Consider the following 12,712-nt stretch of genomic DNA (forward strand, 5'->3'; position numbering starts at 1 on the left):
ACATTAAAATAGTGTAGATTAGTGTACAATGTTTTATATTTATTTTATAGTTATATTAAATTAGATTTTTTTTTAAGTAACGCAATAGTTACTTTGCCTGGTAATTAGTTACTTTTATAATGATGTAACTCAGTTACTAACTCAGTTACTATTTGTGAGAAGTAACTAGTAACTATAACTAATTACTTTTTTAAAGGTACATGCCCAACACTGGTGCTGGCACAAATGACCTGTGCCATTGTGAGTTCACTCAAGCCCGATAACTCACTCCCATCGTCTTGCTGTTTCTTCTTCTGAGGTTTCTGGAAGATGAGAAATGGGAGACCAGAAGGGGGGGGACCGCTTTCATGAACGACGGTGGTCCGCAAGAGAAGCGTAGCAAGACTCATGTTCTCGCAATAAGAGCACTCTGGCAAGCCATGCAAACAGACAGACCATTTGAAAGGGACCAGTGTGAGCGCAGCTTGGCCAGGTGGTTAATATAAGAGACTACCGCTATGTTGTACCACTGAGTTCCCTCAAAGGAGAACTGTCTCTCTTCTTTTAAAGAACAGTTAAAAAGGTATTGGGAGCTCTCTTTGTAGACTGCTAGAAAGGATGTTGTTCATCCAGCTTAGTGAAAAAACAAACAAAAAAAAAACCACAGTGGGCTTTTTTTAGCCTTAGAAGCCTGATAGACATAATTTACACCTTGTGTGACTCATTTGTGCCAAAGGCCCTAGTCTTCCTTGATACAGAAGACTTTTGATCATTACAGTTAAAGGGACTATTTATTCTGTATGTAAAAAATGGGTTTGGTGACAAAAAACAAACAGCATTAGTCCTGACTTCCTCTACCATGGTACTAGACAGGGATGCCACACCTTTGTTTACAGCTATGGAGTTTTTTGCAATCTCTTTTCATACTAATTACAGTTTGAATGTTTTTAAGAGCAGGAAGAAAACAGAAAAAAAATCCCTTTATGCAGATGATGTGTTTTTTCTTATTGTTTTCCTTGTGGTTTAAATATTTTTGATGGGTGTTCTTTTAGGCTAATTTTCCAATTAACTCTGCCACAAGAGCTCTCCCTCATGAATGTGTGATTCATAGTTTAAAACAGTCATATAACATATTTCCTTGACAAGTAAAACCACATATTAGCATATCATTTACTTTTTATGCTGACAAACTACAGGCCTAGCCTATTTACTTAATATGTATGGCATAATCTATAAGTATTTGTGATGTTTTGGAAAAACCTATAATTATATTTTTACCTATGTATTACACAGTATATTGTTAACTGAACCCTTAAAATGAGCTAACCTAATGTAGCCAATTTGATTCAAACATGATAATTGTATTTTGTCTTTAATAAACCAGTTAATCTACATGTTACCACAGTAAGGACATTTTTATGCTAACATTTTTTTTCAGTGTAAAAAAAAAAAAAAAAAAAAAAAAAAAAAAAAAAAAAAAAAAAGAATCAACTGATTTTAAGTGGAAAAGCACGATTTAATTTCACCAAATCAGCTTGACTTTAAATCAACAAACAGAATTTTTATGGGTTAGAGACAAAATGAAAGACATTTTTACATTATATTTAGCACATTTAGGGTTTTCAACTTGAACAGCTGTGTTGAATGTTCAATATTAGTCAGAAAACCAGGCTTATTTGGAAATATTATTTACTGCATACTGTTTTACACACTACAAAAAAATAGGCAGTAAGTTAGCGTACCATTCTCCACACAACCAAACTGTTTACTCAAACATGGCTAGGAAGACTTAAAATGTTGACTACTGTATTAATAGATCATCCGCATATAGACGTTATATGCGTTATATGCGTATATTTGGTTATTATATAACCAAAGCTTCATCATTTCCAATCTTCATTCCATGTATTTGTGGGTGACTTCTTATCACTACGGCTAGTGGTTCCAATGCTATCAAAAAGGAGAGGGGAACAAGGAGATGCCTAACTCCTTGACATAATTCAAAAGGGTTAGATTTGTTGGAGTTTGTCAAAATAGATGAACGGGGACACAAATATGAAATCCCAAACCTACTTTTAGCATGAATGGCCACTCTATTTGATCAAATGGCTTTTGGGCATCTAGTGCGATGATCACACCTGAGGTTTCTCCACCACAATCCCCATATAGGGTGTTAAGCAGGAGATGTATGTTACAAAAGGAAAAGCAACCTGGTATAAACCCAGTTTAGTCTGAGTGTACTATTGCTGAGATATGCTGTCCAAGTCTGTTTGCTAATACACTCTTAAAAATAAAGGTGCTTCACAATGCCATAGAAGAACCTTTTTTGTTTAAATGGTTCCATAAAGAACCTTTAACATCTGAAGAACCTTTCTGTTTCACAAAAGGTTCTTTGTGGCGAAAGAAGGTTCTTCAGATTATAAAAGGGTAAGAAAGAGATGGTTCTTTAAAGAACCTTTGACTGAATGATTCTTTGTGGAATCAAAAATGGTTCTTCCTTGGCATCGCTGTGAAGAACCTTTTAAAGCACCTTTATTTTTAAGAGTGTACTTTTGTTATCACTTTCTGGTCAAAATTGAGAAGCGATATAGGTCTGTAATTGGCTGGGTCGATGTTGTCTTTTCCTTTTCTTTAATAAAACAAAAATATTGGCTTCATATAATGAATTGGGGAGTCTCCATGGAGCATTTTCATATGAGCCATTCTCAATAAATAAGGGGCTAGTTTTAAAGAGAAGGCTTTATAAAATTCACACCCAAAGCCATCCGGACCTGGTGCTTTGCCAGACAGAAAAGATGCAATTGTAATGTAAACATTATGTGGACAATGATCAGATATATATTTTTTTTACCTGAAATTTACTTTGTTAGATAACAGATAAAAAGGACACAACTCTTACCACAAAAAATAAAATAAACAGAAGGCGACGACAGGTATAACGTTACCAACTAATGCTGAGTGGATATGCATGCCAATGGAGACGGAAACAGAAGGTAAAATTCCTTTCTGAAAATACCACATTTGTTGACAGCGGCGTAGCCGTTTACTTGACTGTTTGATCAAATTAGCACACACACTCTTCGGTTTGGCATGGTTGTCTAAAACTGTGCCAAGAATTCTGGGCCGAGAATGGTTTTTAATCGTGCTGTGCCGTACCAGGCACAGGTGGAAACACAATCGGAACCGTGCCTGACTGTTCTAAGAACCGTTTGGCCCAATAGTGGAAAAGCAAGTCAATTTTCTGTCTTATCCCACAATTCAAAGTGTTTTATTTCAATTTAAGCATATTTTAAATTCAGTATCTTATTGTAATCTTGTTGTGATCCAGATTCTGTATTTTCTAATGTTGTTGATACATTTTCAAATTAAATTAAAAAAATGTAATAAATTTTCATTATTAAAAGCCTGCTATTACTATTTTTCTTATTAGCAGTTTCATAAGCAATAATATGACCCCTCATGACTGCCTTAGGGGTATCCCATAAAATTGAATCAGATACTTGACCATTGTCATTATTAATAAAGAAATCATCCAATTTAGCATTAATGTATTTTTCAAAAGCTGGGTCTTTAAGTAGATAAGGATTAAATCGCCAGAAATAATTTTGTCGTGGCAGAACACTGTTAAGCTTAAGCGAAATGGGACTATGGTCTGACATCAACACTGTGTCCCAGTTATTCTCTGTATCAGTTCAGAAGTAACCAAAAAACGGTCAATCCTAGTATAAGATTTATGAACGTGAGTAAAATAAATACTCCTTATCCCTTGGGTGTTGCAACCTCCAAATATCTACCATGTTCGTATCGTCAGTCAATCTACTGAGGATCTGTACTGGTGTTATGTTAGGAGGTGGCTTTGAAGGTGATTGGACCAAAACCAGATCTAAATAACAATTGAAATCCCCGCCAATAGTAACATTTACGCACCCAGCTAGGATTAAATCAAAGATTTTTTTTTAAAAAAATTGAGGATCGTGATGAGCTGATGAGTGATGAGCTGACTCGTCAGATGACGAGACCACTGTCAAAGAAACCTGGGCTTCCATACCACCTCAGCAGTGCCACAGACTGATCACCTCCATGCCACGCCGAATTGAGGCAGTAATTAAAGCAAAAGGAGCCCCTACCAAGTATTAAGTACATATACAGTAAATGAACATACTTTCCAGAAGGCCAACAATTCACTAAAAATGTTTTTTTTATTGGTCTTATGAAGTATTCTAATTTGTTGAGATAGTGAATTGCTGGGTTTTTGTTAAATGTGAGCCAAAATCATCACAATTAAAAGAACCAAAGACTTAAACTACTTCAGTCTGTGTGCATTAAATTTTTTTAATACACAAGTTTCACAATTTGAGTTGAATTACTGAAATAAATGAACTTTTCCACAACATTCTAATTTATTGAGATGCACCTGTATATCCAGAGGCACAACAAAAGCTGACAGAATGTCTCCATTTCAAGGCATAGGATGATGTAGTGTGTAACGTAGTGAGGGAAACGTGAAGCGGGCGGCTCCATCTACAGACTTTTATTAAAGGACATCGACAAAGACATGGTCAAACAGGCAGGGTCAGGCATCGGCAGTCAGGTGTGTTAGAGCAAGACAAAAGAGTAGTCCGTAAGGCAGTCGAAGGTCAGAGAACGGCGAACATAATCCAGGGGGCTAGGCAAAAGGGTGATCCGAAATGACAGGCTAGAGTTCCAAAAGGCAGGCAGCGAGACAGACTAAACGATATAACTTGGCTAGGAAACAAGACTAAGAATACAAGGCAAAACAAGAACAAACTAGACACAGGATAACTAGGACAAGGCTTTGTACGATTGCTAACAACAATCCAATACTCGGCGAATACTGAGAGGAAGTCCGGGGCTTAAATAGAGTCTCTGATTGGACGCAGGTGATCAGCGCAACGGCTGATGGGGAACGTAGTCCAGGGTGTGGTGCAACAGTCAGTGTAATATGAATGAGAGAGGGTGACATCTGGTGGTCACCGGCCAGATTCGTGACATAGTGAAGCAGTAATTTTTCATTACTTTTACTCTGGAATAATGTATTTTTAGTATGTGGTTATTTTATTTTGTTTTACTATTATTATTATTATTAATTTATTTATTTATTTATTTTAGTTAGTATTTTTTGTTTTTTGTGTTTTTTTTCTGCTGCTCGTCTGAAAAAGTCTGACAGAGATACACAATAATTTTTACCTGAATTTAATCCCCTTTTTCCTGCTTTTACCCTGATTATTTTTGCCTCTTGGGTTAATAGAAAAAACAATTATTAATTTGTATGTCAGACAAACTGCAGTGTTAACTGGTTTTGGATATCAGTGCATAACTTTTGACGCAGTCTGCTAAAGAGACAGGGGACAACATTCCTCATGTATCAGCAGGATCTAGCACAGCATTATGTATTAACATCACTAAAAATGCAGGTTTTACACCAGGGGTGCCCAAACTCAGTCCTGCAGGGCTGGTGTCCTACAGAGTTTAGCTCCAACCCCAATTAGACCCACATGAACCAGCCAATCAAGGTTTTTTCTAGGCATACTAGAAACTTCCCAGCAGGTGTGTTGAGGCAAGTTGGAGCTAAACTCTGCTGGACACTGACACTCCAGGACCGAGTTTGGGCACCCCTTATTTACGCTATATATTTATAGATACACAAACATGTACTAATCTTCTAATCAGACATTAGAATTACAACATGGGCAGTGTAAATTAGATTTTTATTCATGGTTGTGCTGCATATATCCTGAAACTGCTCCACAGTTTGCAAACTATACTGAATCAAATGATAAACAAAAGAAACACAACACTGATGAGACAGATGCTTTCATAATGCTTTATTGGTGCAACAGCAAGAAAAAGAGAAGAAAAGAAAGTATAATCAAGCTTTTAGTATTCTGTTAATAATGACTGATTATTTTGAGGTTTATGTTAAAGGGGTCATCGGATGCTAAGTTTTTCATGTTGTTTGAACATTAATGTGTGTTAGCAGTGTATGTACAAATCTACCCTATAATGATAAAAATCCATGCAGCGGTTTTTAATTAATCTGTAAAAATAATATCCCCTTTTTCAAATCGAGCCATTTTCAGATGCCTGTCGGTGTGCCGTCACACCGACAGAAGCTGCTCCCACAATAGTTGATTGACATGAGCTCTTACCTTACACCAGCTGTCACAGTCCAGTAACTTTCCATGTTTTGATGCCAGAGCAGGGATGTAAGTTAGACAAGAATATCTCCGACTGAGCGATTGAGGTGTTGTGTTGCTGGATGTAATAATGAATGTAGTGGTCATCATTTACTCCCGACACCTTAGCTGCTGAAGATGCAGTAGATTACGTTTGTTTGTGAAGGGAATACACCTCCTCATCTACATATATCCATCTATGTTTGCGCGAATCATTCATGATCCAGCTTCACTTACAGCAGAAGTGAGTATAAGCATTTTTTATGAATCTTTGCGATCGCCTTTCCTTATAATGTGGTGGTTCGGAAGTACGGCTAATGTAAACAAGACCGTCTTTCCACACAGAGAAGAGAGGGGTGGGGCGAACAGAGCTCATTTGCATTTAAAGGAACAACCCCTTAGAATGAGATGATTTTTGCAGAGCTGATTTTGGCAAGGTAAAAAGGGTGTTGTTTTACAAAACCATTGAGAATTTTTAATCAAAGTATATTAGAGACTTTTCATTAAGACCCTAAAGAATCATATCAACTTGTGGAAAATGGGCATCCGATGACCCCTTTAAAAATTGAGCTCCTCTGTTATTGCAGCGACAGATTATAAAGAGCATTTATGGATTGAGCCGTCAACACACACGACCCACAGCACTCCCAGGTCAAAGCTCACATGCATGTGGCCGTTGGAACAGGCAACCATCCCTTGCCAGTCTGTGCCAGCGCCCAGCGGGGTTGGAGCGAGTGACTCCAATTAGACGAAAACAGACGAAAATGAAGACATTCATGTTTCATGAATACAGTGTTTGATTTGATCAGAAAATCATTCTTGATGAATTCATCACTTTTGTTCATACAAATTGTAATACTCTAACTGTTCAGCTCACCTTTGGTATAAGTTCCCTTCATGGTTGAGACAAAGACACTGCCATCAGTTGCTACTTCAATTATGGACAGAGCCCCAGGAATATGCTGCCAGTCACCAGAACAGGCATTATTAGACACATCCTGTACAAGACCAAAAGAGACATCAGGAAACTGTTTTTGCTGCTTTCACCACAGTGTCTTATTTCTTCAATTTTGTTAAAAACTCTAACCCCTTGCATTATTATTGTACTTTTAAACTGGTGTATTGAACTCATATACTCAATCCCTTGTATTTAACACTGTGTCATTACCTTCATGATGAAGATTTGGTCATGGAGGTTTACTCCCTAACAGCTGTATGTGCCACAGCTGTAATACTTTAGACCTTCGTTAAGATGAATCCAAGGAGTGCTGGATGGCCATTTGTTGTTATCATGTATATTTAAACAGAATATTTCATCATTCATATTGACACCTGCAATGATCTGATCACCTCCAGCATCAACCTGTCTGAGAAGCCCTACAAATAAAATTGGATGGATGAAGCGTGAGTCAGTTTAATAAGATAATGTCTTTGGGACTTTGTCTATTTTAAAATTAAACATGTAAATTGGCTGGTCAAAGTTGTTTTTTCTTAAATTTTGCTCTCTGTAACTCTATACCTGGAAGCTGACTAAAGGAACCACTCTGATACTTGAAGATTCTGTTTGCTGAATCCACCCCCAGCTGACCAGCAGGACCAACACTGAAGTGCGTTAGAGACCCGCTGATCTTTGTGAAGATGTTATCAATCAGGACAAACACTTCATTTAGATTGTTCACACCAACCACTGAACCAGATCCAGCATCTATCTGCTTCAGGTTACCGCTCATCACAGTACAGTGTAAATCTGTGATAACAGGGTGCTAAATAATCAGTGATTGCAAATACACAGACTTTTAATTTTTTTTTTTTTTTTTTTTTTTTTTTTTTTTGCCTTTTCTTTTGCTGCCACTTGTTATGCAATATACTTCAGTGTGGTAAAAGTACTAAAATTGTTTATACTAGTAATTTTATAATAAATCGAAAAGTAAGACTTGAAAAAACTAGTGAGTTAAAATGGCAGCTGCAGTTAACGAGTGATCCTCTGCTGTCATCTTCTGGTTAACGGTAATTTCATGTCATTTTAATCTTACGAAGTTGTTGTTTTATGTGAAAAAAAAAAAAATTTATGTCATCTTTATGAATGAAAAGTGAATCTTTGAAATGAATTTTACTGCACAGCTGTAGAGTTGAAAAATAATAAAGGCTTATATTACAAGATTTAAAAAATGTGTTCATGACTATGAAGACAAGAATAAGATCATCAAGAATAAGATGTCCTTAAAGAGAAGCATCGCTAGCTAGCTAACGTTAGCCTAAACAGTTATGATAGCGTTTAGCTGTAAGCATTTACTGTAAATGTACAACTACATGTCTAGGTACTCTCCTGGGTTTACCAGGCTCAGCATTCAAATTATATGTTGTTAAATCATATAAAACTGAACGTTCTTGCCACTATCACGATGTACAATCTTGCAATTATTTTTTTCAGTTTCTGATAAGAATGAGGCAGAAGAGGAGTCTCAAGAGTCTCCACCTATATATAGCACTCTGTAACGTGGACGCTGAGGCGGCGTTAAAATCCATATGCAGAAGTTTATTGGAAACAACAGCAAACTTACACGTGAAACAGGCAGAGGGTCAATAACCAGGAAAGCAGTCCAAAACCATAAACGTAATCCGAGCAGCAAGGTGATAACACAGGCAGTGGGTCAAATACCAAGAAGTCAGTCCAATCAGGCAAACAATCCGACAAGGGTAATCCGTAAACTCAATAAACCAAAAGCAAAGCAAGACGGCAACAGGTAATCCAACAGAGTAAATATAGAAACGCTCGGTAAGGCAGGTGAAACTGGCAATACTTCGCAAGTCAGTGAGCACATGGTGAGTCTTTAAATAGTGACAAACAGGAAGTAACAATAGAAGCAGCAGAGGGAGTGTGCAGGCAGTTCTAGGGTGAGGGCTCCCTCTGCTGGCTTGGCGTTACAGAATCCCCCCCCCCTAGGAGCGACTCCTGGCGCTCAAAACAACAACAGTCCAGGTGGGTGGGGGAACAGAGGCTAAACAGGGGGTGGGGTGGAGGGCCAGGTCCATGTAGAGCAGGTGGGCCTGGATCGTGGAGCAGGGACGGACAGTGAAGCACTGGAGGACCTGGGCCATGGAGCAGTGGCAGACAGTGAAGCACTGGAGGACCTGGACTGGGGAGCTGTGGCAGACAATGTAACCTTGGAGGACCAGGGCCGTGGAGCTGTGGCAGACAGTGGAACCCTGGAGGACCTGGGCCGTGGAGCAATGGCAGACAGTGGAACACTGGAGGGCCTGGGCCGTGGTGCAGTAGCAGACCGGGAAACCTTGCAGGTCCTGGGCCGTGGAGCAATAGCAGACAGTGGAACCTTGGAGGACCTGGGCCGTGGAGCAATGGCAGACAGTGGAACCTTGGAGGGCCTGGGCCGTGGTGCAGTAGCAGACCGTGAAACACTGGAGGGCCTGGGCCGTGGAGCAATGGCAGAGTAGGAAGCCATGGTGAGGCAGGCATAACAGGGAGCCATTGCAGGGCAGGCAGGGCAGGCAGAGCAAGGAGCCATGGCGAGGCAGGCAGAGCAGGCATAACAGGGAGCCATTGCAGGGTAGGCAGAGCAGGCAGAGCAGACAGGAGCAGAGATATCCACAGTGGGACTAATGACATGCAAAGCAGAGCGGTGTGTACATGAATGCCTTCCTCGGTCTTCTTGATTGCGACATGGCAGACAGAGAGTTCATCCTGGGACGCCGCCCCCATAGGAGGATCTACAGCATGCGCTGACACCTCTGGGGGCATGGGCGCAGATGCTTGGGCAGGTGAGGCAGGGAAGTCATAAATGGCCTTCATGGCCGTGACAGGACGGGCAGAGAGTCCTTGGGAAAACGCCGCCCCTTTAGGAGGTTCTGCAGCCGGAGCTGCTGCTTCTGGGGGCATTGGCGCAGACTCTTTGACAGAAGAGGCCTCTGGTGTAGACTCGTGGACAGGCGAGGCCTCTGGAGCAGACTCGTGGACAGGCGAGGCCTCTGGAGCAGACTCGTGGACAGGCGAGGCCTCTGGGGCACAGTATGCAGCCCACACACTGAAGATGGCTACGGCCATTACAGGCAACACAGTAGATAATGGGGTGTCTGTTGACCTTGAGGGTGCTGATGTTATGGGCTTGTGGCTTGTGAATGTGGGCTCTGCGTGGCTCGGGAGCGTGGGCTCTGCGTGGCTTGGGTCGGTAGATACGTGAAGTGGATTGAGAAGGTTAGAAGGGACCTGGTGAGGTTTTGGTAGGACAACAGCTTTTTGCCTTGACTCAGGGAGGCCTGCCGTGGCCGGACTTGACTCAGGGAGGCCTGCCGTGGCCGGACTTGACTCAGGGAGGCCTGCCGTGGCCGGACTTGACCTGGCTTGTGCAGTCCAGCTGTGACTTGACTTGGCTTGTGAAGGTCAACTGTGACTTGACTTGGCTCATGAAGAACAACTGTGGCGTGGCTTAGCTCAGGGAAGACAGTAGCAATTTGACTTGGCTTGTGAAGATCTGCTGTAACGTGACTTGACTCAGGAACAACATGGCTTGACTCAGGAACAGTTGTGACTTGGCTTGACTCGTGGGGCACAGCTGCGACTTGGCTTGACTCGTGGGGAACAGCTGTGACTTGGCTTGACTCGTGGGGAACAGCTGTGACTTGGCATGGCTCATAGAGAACAGCTGTATCTTGGCTTGGCTCATGGAGAACAACAGCTGTATCTTGGCTTGGCTCGTGGAACACAGCTGTGACTTGGCTTGGTTCATGGGGAATAGCTGTGGCCTTGCTTGACTCATGGAGAACAGCTGTAACTTGGCTTGATTCATGGAGAACAACAGCTGTGTCTTGACTTGACTCTGTTGCTTGACTTGACTCTGTTGCTTGACTTGACTCTGTTGCTTGACTTGACTCTGTTGCTTGACTTGACTCTGTTGCTTGGCCGGGCTCTGTAGCTGGACTTGACCCTGGAACTGGACTTGACTTGGAAGCCTTGGACTTTGGAGCAGCTGCTGTAGCTTGACTTGACACAGGAGACACAGCTGCAACTTGACCTGACTCTGAAGATGTATCTGCAGCTTGACTTGGCTCTGCAGCTTGACGTGGCTCTGCAGCTTGACGTGGCTCTGCAGCTTGACTTGACACAGGAACAGTAGCTGTAATCTTGCTTGGCTCGGGGGTGGCAGCTGTGACTTTACTTGACTCAGGAAACGCAGCTGCGACTTGACTTGACACAGCTGCAACTTGAATGGAATCAGGGGTAGCTGCCATTTTAGCTGCCCATACGGCCATGAGGGGTGAGTCCAGTATGTGTGCCATCATGTGGTGTGGTTCTGGGATGGCGGCCATCTTGTGAACTGGCTTGGGGAAGGCGGCCATCTTGTGGACTGGCTCTGGAATGGTAGCCATCTTGTGAACAGGTTTGGGGATGGCGGCCATCTTGTGGACTGGCTCTGGTATGGCGGCCATCTTGTGGACTGTCTTAGGGACGGCGGCCATCTTGTGGGCTGGTTGTGGGAGGGCGGCCATGACAGGTGCAGGCTCTGGAGCGGCAAACGTGGCGTAAGCAGGCCCTGGAGCGGCAGGCATGGCGTGAGCAGGCCCTGGAGCGGCAGGCATGGCGTGAGCAGGCTTTGGCTTGGTGGATGTGGCTTGAGCAGGCTTTGGCTTGGCAGGCATGACGTGAACAGACCTTGGCTTAGTGGACGTGACTTGAGCTGGCTTTGGCTTGGCAGGCTTGGTTTGAGGAGCCTCTGGCGTGACGGTGACGATACCGGACATGAAGGTTGGGATGTGACGGGTCTCTGGTTTGCTTGAGGTGAAGGGAGCTGGTTGTGGTGGGGTAGCTACTGCAGGATTGCGGGGTCCCTCGTCCGCAATCCCGACAGTAAAAGGTGAGCCACTTAAACGCAAAGCTAAGTCTATGTATTTTTCAAGAGTCCAGTGTGGGGTATTGCGTGGCATGAGACGTGAAATGTCCTTACTTAAACCAAACCGAAAAAGATCTTTGAGAGATGTATCGTTAAAGTTCATCTGATAACACAGATCACAGAAGTCGGTTACATAATCCTCTATTGGATGGTTTCCTTGTCGGAGACTGATGAGACGATCTGCTGGGTCCATGGTTGGTTGTGTATTTGTAACTTCCGCTGGATTCTTGGGTGGCGAAGTATTCTGTAACGTGGACGCTGAGGCGGCGTTAAAATCCATATGCAGAAGTTTATTGGAAACAACAGCAAACTTACACATGAAACAGGCAGAGGGTCAATAACCAGGAAAGCAGTCCAAAACCATAAACGTAATCCGAGCAGCAAGGTGATAACACAGGCAGTGGGTCAAATACCAAGAAGTCAGTCCAATCAGGCAAACAATCCGACAAGGGTAATCCGTAAACTCAATAAACCAAAAGCAAAGCAAGACGGCAACAGGTAATCCAACAGAGTAAATATAGAAACGCTCGGTAAGGCAGGTAAAACTGGCAATACTTCGCAAGTCAGTGAGCACATGGTGAGTCTTTAAATAGTGACAAACAGGAAGTAACAATAGAAGCAGCAGAGGGAGTG

The 12,712-nt window shown here is 42.2% G+C and overlaps 1 pseudogene; it reads right to left on the minus strand.

Moving 5' to 3' along the window:
• Positions 1 to 6,741: 6,741 nt before the first annotated feature.
• Positions 6,742 to 8,702, minus strand: LOC127162093 (fish-egg lectin-like; annotated as a pseudogene).
• Positions 8,703 to 12,712: the final 4,010 nt, after the last annotated feature.

Source organism: Labeo rohita, unplaced genomic scaffold (genome assembly GCF_022985175.1).
Source record: "Labeo rohita strain BAU-BD-2019 unplaced genomic scaffold, IGBB_LRoh.1.0 scaffold_838, whole genome shotgun sequence".
Taxonomy (NCBI): Eukaryota; Metazoa; Chordata; class Actinopteri; order Cypriniformes; family Cyprinidae; genus Labeo; species Labeo rohita.